Source organism: Thermobia domestica, chromosome 9 (assembly GCF_964235325.1).
Source record: "Thermobia domestica chromosome 9, izTheDome1.hap1.1, whole genome shotgun sequence".
Classification (NCBI taxonomy): domain Eukaryota; kingdom Metazoa; phylum Arthropoda; class Insecta; order Zygentoma; family Lepismatidae; genus Thermobia; species Thermobia domestica.
In genome coordinates, this window is record NC_137462.1 from 109,551,449 (window position 1) to 109,559,892 (window position 8,444).

At 39.6% G+C, this 8,444-nt stretch overlaps 1 non-coding gene across 1 annotated transcript; it reads right to left on the minus strand.

Moving 5' to 3' along the window:
* Positions 1–6,009: 6,009 nt before the first annotated feature.
* TRNAT-CGU (transfer RNA threonine (anticodon CGU)) lies at positions 6,010–6,082 on the minus strand. Its single transcript has one exon. It is a non-coding gene; the product is annotated as a tRNA-Thr (tRNA).
* Between the last annotated feature and the right edge of the window lie 2,362 nt (positions 6,083–8,444).

The following is an 8,444-nucleotide window of genomic DNA, read 5'->3' on the forward strand; positions in this document are numbered from 1 at the left end:
TTTTAAAGAAGTGGCAGTTACTGGTAAATACAACAAAATGATCAATGCAAATTTCAGTTTCTCATTTATATACCACAATATAGATATGGTGATCAGAAAAATGGAAACACTTGAACGAAATTGCAACTTACCAGATTAATATGGTGTCGGGCCACCTTTCGCCTTCAGAACAGCCTTGATGCGATGTGGGATGGAGGCATAGAGGTCGTGAATGGTAGCAAGTGGAATTTTACACCATTCCTCGTGCAGGGCATCGGCCAGTTCTGTGAGAGAGGATGGAGGTGGAAATTGTCGCCGGAGTCGTGTTTCCAAGACGGACCACAGATGTTCAATTATGTTGAGATCTGGGGATTGGGCGGGCCAGGGGGGGTGTTGAACTTCATCCCGATGTTCCTCAAACCACGCAGCAACAACGCCAGCTGTGTGAATGGGTGCATTATCATCCTGGAAGATGGCGTCATTGTCCGGGAACAACATCCGGACCATAGGATGCAAGTGGTCTCCTAAAATTGCGACATAATCGTTGGCAATGATTCGTCCGCTAAGTGTAACCACAGGACCCAATGAAAACCATGATATGGCGGCCCACAGCATCACCTAGCCGCCGCCATGTTTCTCAGTTGGCCGGAGACACTGCAGATCATAAGCTTCTTTGGGCGTTCTCCACATAAACACGGCCCGTGGTTGGGAATAGGGTGAAGGATGACTCATCCGACCATATCACACGTTTCCAGTCCTCAACGGTCTAAGTTGTATGGTCGCAGCACCATTTGCGGCGTGCGAAAGCGTTATGGTCCCTGATGAGCGGTTTGGCCCGTGCAACACGACCCCGTAAGTTCATGTCATGTATTTCGCGGTGGACTGTGATCGTCGAAACAGGGTGGGGCAGGTGCTGATTGAGTTCGTCCGTCACTTGCTCCGCAGTGGCACGACGGTTCTGCGTGACAATGCGCTTTAATATCCGGCGTGACCTGTCACTCATGATTTTCTTCCGCCCACTGTTCCGCTTCCCCGATGTGGTTTTCCCGTGAGTTGTTTAGGCCGTCATCATCTTCGACACTGTCCCACGCGACACACTTAACACAGCAGCCACTGCCGTCACACTCACTCCACATAACAGCGCACCAACAATTTGCCCTCTTTGAAAATCTGAGAGGTCTCCCATTTTATACTACAGGCTCCGTCTGCTGCAGCCACTGGACACTGCTGTTCCACTGCGCCTGACGTAGTATGGAGACCGACCTAACACACCACCACCAGCGGTCCGGCGCTGCGGGCGCCACGACACCACTGCTAACCCATACATCTGACGTGTTGCCAACTACAGGTGTTTCCATTTTTCTGATCACCATCTGTACCTATTAAGCTTATTAGTGAATGTACTAAGGATATGCAGAATAGAGGTCCTAATGCACTTTTGTCCACGATAGTACATTTCCTTCCCATAGATGGGTCCGAACAAAGATACTTCATACTTAGACTTATATCATAGGGAATTTTCAGGGGGTGCTTTTTTTTTTTAAGTCTCCAGAGTTAGCAATCCTAGCCTCATGTAAGCTCAGGATTTTTTACGGTTGATGTAAGATATTGTAATTATCAGCAGCCATTTACTGTTGTGTTTTCAAGTGCTTCCGTAAGATAAAAATCTAGATTCTTTGCTTATAATGAGGGATGACTTAAACAATCTTATTTATGCTGTCATAGGATAGGTAACTACATACAAAATGTTGGAAATGTTCGATAACCCTATCCCATACTCATAGGTTCACATCTACTCGTTGCTGGAAAGGAAAATTTGTTGATCAACTCAAAACAAAACTAACTCAGTTGACGTTTGTGGAAGAAACGTACATATTAATTTTCAACCGGTGTAGGCCTATTAATGATTAAAAACAGCGGCGTACGCAAATGGAAGTTTCCTGGTTAGGTTCTTCGCTCTTTCAATGCGATATTATGAGAAAATAATTTACCCATGCGTGAATTGAAAATATATGAGCTCCATTGAACCCCTCCTTGATGAAATTCTGTATACGCCACTGATTAAAGCATTTAAAAGAAAATACAACGCAAAACATAATAACTAGCTACTTTTTCTCTTGGAAATTAGTTATTAATGCATGTAATGAAAGAGTTGGCATAGTGCACTAGCTGGAGAAATCTATTGTAGAAGCGAAGAAGTTGGTGAACTAAGCGAGAAACACGTAGAACATGTAGACGCGTGATTGATGGTAAGCAACAAACGCCAACACTCCCATAAAAATAAGAAAAGAGAAATAGTAAAAAAATAATAATTAAAACGTGTGTGTTTGTGATCCAGAGACTTTTCAAGAGTCACGTTCGCACCATGAGAACATCAAAATACGAGTCTGACAATTCGCTATGCGGGGATGCAAAGGACCACCGTATAGGCAGGCATACATAAACAATTGGAGACAAAATGGCGAGGTCGAAAAGTTGAAGAAAGAAGTATTTAAGGAGAAAAAAAAAAGCTTAGCGCCTATATATAATTGTTAAGCTCAGGATATGTATATAACCATGGAAAATACAATACGTCCACATATACGCACATACTAAGTGGGGGTTCATGGCATTTGTGCTCTTTCTATCGAATTAGTTCCACGTACTGCATACGAAGCCGCCACAAGAAAAAAAACTCTTGGAGCCAGTCATAACAAATTTAGTAACTAGACAATGACAAAGGCGCCAAAGGCTTTTTAAAAAGTTAATAAACTTGGTAATCTAACTTAACAAGGTCGAGACATTGCACAGGATATGAAAAATCAACAATATCATTGTTCCTCCAGTTCAGGATGCGAAATCCTGGGAGGGACAAGGAGAAATCCTCCCCACTTAATATTTTCGAAAAAAATCCCCCTTACTAAAACCTTATTGGGGTAAACAAACTGATGCTATTGTCAGAAACTTGCAAATTAATTCAATGATTCATGCATAGGACTAATTATCATATGGGCATTTCACATTTAGGCCTAATTAATGGGTGAACCAGTGGTGGAATGAAGAAAGTGGAAGGAAACGGGAGAACCCCGAGAAAACCCACGAGCACGGTGTTTGTCCATCACAAAGTCCACACAGCGCGAGCTGGGATCGAACCAGGGACCACAAGCACCGGATCTGAACGCTCTACCACTGAGCCCCCGCGCCCCCGCCAAAGGTATATAATGTTAAGAGTGTATAGTTATAGCATGTATATACATATAGAGGGTTTCCACCTGACCCAGTCTGGACGGCATTACCGAGGAATTCTACGTCTTGCTGAATAATGAATATACGCTACGTTGGTTAACAAAAATAATTAATTAAAGAACAAGTTTGCAACAATCGCAATCGTAAGTCTCAAGGGAAAATACAGATGTAAAAATTCCGTGACGACAGATGTTTCCAGCAGTAGCAAGGGTTGTTCTATACTTTACAATCTATTTTCCTGTCCTGTATGAACGTTGTACACGAAGGCACACATGCCATGTATTTGCTCGACCTGGCAACAGTGGAATTTATATTGCGGTGGCTCAGTGGTAGAGCGTTCACCTCCGGTGCTTGGGGTCCCTGGTTTGATCCCAACTCGCGCCGTGTGGACCTTGTGGTGGACAAACACCGTGTCCACCATTTCACTCATCTCTCATTATCACCGTCTCCTTTGGCATAACCGTGGGACGTAAGACTTAAAGATTTCATTTCATTTTCACTCCCACGGGTTTATGTGCACCGGCAATGGACTTTTATCGTTTTGCACCCAATTACCCCCAAGGGGGTAATTTGGAGGAAATCAGATCACAAAAATAAAAATGTTGCAGGATCAAAAGTAAAGATGCCGAAAGCTTACCACTAGCGTAGTAGGTGCTGAAGAACCTGCGACATACAATAAGTTCTTTAAAAAAAAATAAAATAAAAAATAAAATAAAAAACTATAACCTGTGAGGGAGAAAATGTTGACAAAACATACCTCCCAATTCTCCCTTCTACCCTATCTCTCTTTCTCTCTCAATATACATACACACACACACACACACACACACACACATATATATATATATATATATATATATATATATATATATATATATATGTGTGTGTGTGTGTGTGTGTGTGTGTGTGTGGTGTGTGTGTGTGTGTGTGTGTGTGTGTGTGTGTTGTCTTCATTAAGGGCGCACTCAAGATGACAGGTGAGGTCCATCTCATTAGAACTTCAATTTTTCTGCTTTGATTTCCCCCCAACAGTAAATTCTTTGTGAGCGCCTGTTTTAAGCACCAAATTTCATACCTTTCCTTGGCGTATTACTGTATGTGCCTTTATTGCACGGGCGATCGTCCCCCCCAAAAAAAGAGGGAACTTTCTTATTTTATTTATAAATAAAACCATCACAGAGTTTGGAGCTCTTAAAAGTAGTTCTAAGTAGCAGTATTACAACCCACCGCCCGCCCCCCTTCCAGCAGAAGTCCGTCCTGGATCCGCCCCTGCTTTATTGTTATCCTGGGTTCGATTTCGGAGGGGATTAATTGAATTACAACATTATTTCTTATAATCACGTTTAGTTTATGCAGTACACGATCTTCCAGTAGCCTATACTCCCTCTTAGAAGGAACCATGCCCGTACTCCGAAGTTGAAATTAATCAATGTCAGTCTATAGGCCTAACTCTATAAGTCTAATTGGCGGACTTTATAGTCCTATCTCACTTTTAAACTACGCAAATATTAAAATAGATGCTTATTATTATTATTATTATTATTATTATTATTATTATTATTATTATTATTATTATTATTATTATTATTATTATTATTATTACGTTTTATCTTCATGCTATACATAGGGTTGTAAAAGACCACTCGACGAAACCATGATTGATCAGTGGTAGTGAGCGTTCAATTCTGGTGCGTGAGATCCTTCGTTCGATTCGGGACCGCGCCAAGTAGGCTTTGTGGTGAACAAACACCGTGTCCGTGGGTTTTCCCGTCTCCTCCTACTTTCTTCATTCTACTATTTCATATATTATTATCGTCGCCGTCTTCTTTAGTCTCGGTGCACAAACGTGGGACGTAGAACTAGAAAAATTTAATTTCACTCAAAAGTCCTGTATAAAACATGTGACGTCACACTTAAGACTACTATTCAACAATGAGGAACTTTCTGAAACTATTTTTGATTTTGTATAGTTGTGTTATAAACGTTTATTTTTTTCTTTTTAGTATTTGACGAATTTAGAAAACATGAATTAAAACTATTAATTAAAATATAGTAAAAGAAATGATTGACTTGTGGAACTGTAGCCAATAAGATTTTGATTGTTACAACAATAGTGTTCTGTTTTCTTCAATGTAACTACGGAAACAATTTGAATTGTGCCTGTAACAATAGACAGCGTTTAGAAATACAGTAGGAAGTCGAAAATCCGAAACAATTGAGACCACAAGTCGGATTTTCAAATTGTTCGGGTTTTCGAAAATGACCAAGAAAATGCCATTTACGGATAAATATACTGTACGGTATGCTCTTTTGTCGATACAGTGACTATACAGTACATACAGTAATTACAATACCGTACGAAGGCTACTTACATTAATGTTTCTGAAGACCCTCCTCCTACACTAAATTACACTGTTCTTGTAACTCATACTTAAAACTTAACTTGTATAGGCCTAAGGGAAAATAAAAATATAAATATGTATGACAAACAATTACATATGAATAAGCTTTGGTAAAAACACTGTCATCACACGAAGAAAATTTAATTAGTGTACTGTCACTAGCTTCTAGGGACTGCGTTCGGATTATCGACGTTCTACTGTAATTATACTGTTTAAATCTGAGTGGATTTGTTTATAAAAACGAAAAAGACAAGAATTAACTAAAATATAACTGGTATCATCTGTTTGCTTAAAGAGGCCAAAACAGTTCAACAATGTATATTTAACGATTAGTTCTATTACAAATGTTCACAGAATAAACAACAAATGTATTTGAAATTGAAGAAAAAATTCACCACACAAGTGCCTCCTGTGAGGTTTGAACTCACGACCCCTGGTTTACGAGACCAGTGCTCTAACCACTGAGCTAAGGAGGCGTAACGGTAGGAGAGCCCTTCCGGCGCACTTTTCCAGTACGGCAGCAAATTTTAGCATTAAACGTGTTGAAAACTAACATTTTAAAGTGTTTTCGCATAACGAATACATAAATTTTTGTTTCTTTATCATTCAATTCATCCTGAAGCAGTCTTCCATACGAGCCGAAGTTCTTAATGCGCATGCGTAGTCACTTGTTTATACGTGGTTTTGGTTGGTTCACAAGTTGACTTCTTGCATATTTTGTTTTCGCATATATTAACTAATTATTAGTATTATATACTGTTGTGTATTATGTATTTTATTCTGTGTTGTATTACTTAGCATCCACAACCACTGACGTAATGCAGATAAAAATACATAATCTTTGTTATTGATTATATACCTGCGCGGGAATAATCAATGAAGTTCCATGCACGGGAATAATCAGTGTAGTTTTTGTGATAACACGAATATGGTGAACATTCCCCGGTGTTGTAATGCGTGTATTTGTGTGTGCGCGCATATATAGCAAACTATTGTTTAAGTTACTTGATTCGTTGCTAATGTCACTATAGAGTAACTGTGCTGTATTAGTTAACTGATGCTGAGTTGTTTTTCAAGTCATCTGTGGAAAACTTCAGTTTCTATTATTTCAAAAATAAAATATCACTTTAACATTGCTCTTATTATACATAACAATGGGCGCTAACTACGTTGGTGCTCCGGGGCTCTAGCATCCACACAAATAATCTTATCGGTGCGGCGCACCCGCAAGATTTTTAGTTTTGACCCGGGTTTGAGCCCGTTTCTCTTGCGTTTAAGTCAGCCGTGTTAGCGACTGAGCTAGAATAGCTCCAACTTATCCTTGTACCGCAGTACCGGCATATTTTAGTCTATCACAGCATAGCCCTATATGACAGTGTTCATAAAAGATTTTAACTAAAAATAAATCAAATATCGAGAGCCCTGAAAACATATAGGCTAACATGTGCCACCATTGATATGCACGCACATAAATGTTGGAAAGTCGGCGTCGTTGTACACAACAATTATACAACTTTATGATCATTATTAATCAAAGTACTTAATCAATGCACTTACAGACCTGTTGCCCTCCAAATCATAACAAACAAGAGCAAAATCAAAATCTCTTGTTTTCAATTTAATTTCAACACAAATACAGAAAGAGAGTTATTGCTCTTTAGCACTAGGACCTATCTAATGACAACTGAAATTTCAGTTCTCCATATCCTCTACATCACCGAAATTTTTGAGTATTCCGAATGAGATGGTTGTTCTTAATCTTGATGTTTAAATCACGGCAAAAACTCACTAGAAGTGACTATAAGTTAAAAAAGAAGGGAAAGAAGCGAGTGAGCACAAATGAGCCTATTTTTCGTGTCACTATATCATAAAATGCTTACATTAGCTACAAGGTTAACTATGTGATAATGAAATTCATTTAGATTCCCATGGATTCCTTGGTTCGATCCCAGCTCGCGCCAAATGAACTTTGTGGTGGACAAACACCGTGTGCGTGAGTTTCCTCGGGATTCTCCCGTTTCCTCCCACTTTCTTCATTCCACCATTTCAGTCATTTCTCATTATTATAGTCTCCTTTAGCCTACCCGGCATAACCGTGGGACGTAAAAACGCAAAGATCTAATTTCGAGATAATACGTTTGAAATGAAGTGACCATTGATTCAAGAAGTATAATAAAATCTTTCAGTTTAACTTCCCGCGACTATTCTTGTTGGGCTAAGGGAGACGAATGATTTAGGCAAATGAATGATAATGGAAGAATTGGTGGAATGAGAAAGTGGGAGAAAACGGGAGTATCCCGAGAAAACCCACAGACCGATGTCCACAACAAGGTTTCTTGGGCCAGGAATCGAATCACCACGCTGTTGATATTGTCTTCCAACCTAGGAACCCCATGTTTCCAGATTATGGTTACTATTATTATGTTTAGTGGAGTGGGATATTAGCTGGATATTCCTTATAAGTGTCCTTCAGGGTTTAACGCCCTTCCCCCCATTTAAGTAAGATATTATGAAAAAAATAAATATTTACTATATACATACAAAAAAAAAAAAACTTATGCTTGTCCTGAAAGGGTATGGAATTGAGTGCTTGATCCCCCGTCCCCTCTTGGAAATTTTTGTATGCTGCTGTTACAAATCGAAGTAGAATAGTTCAGTTGGTTTCAGCGTCCATTCAGCACCGAGACAATAAGAGACGTGCATCTACACCTTAAAAGAGACCACATGAGGGCGAAATTAAAATGACATGACTAGTTGATTAATTTATTATTAGTAATTTAATTGCAAGTACAGTAGACTCCGGACTATCCGGTCTCCGTACTATCCGGCCTAATTCCA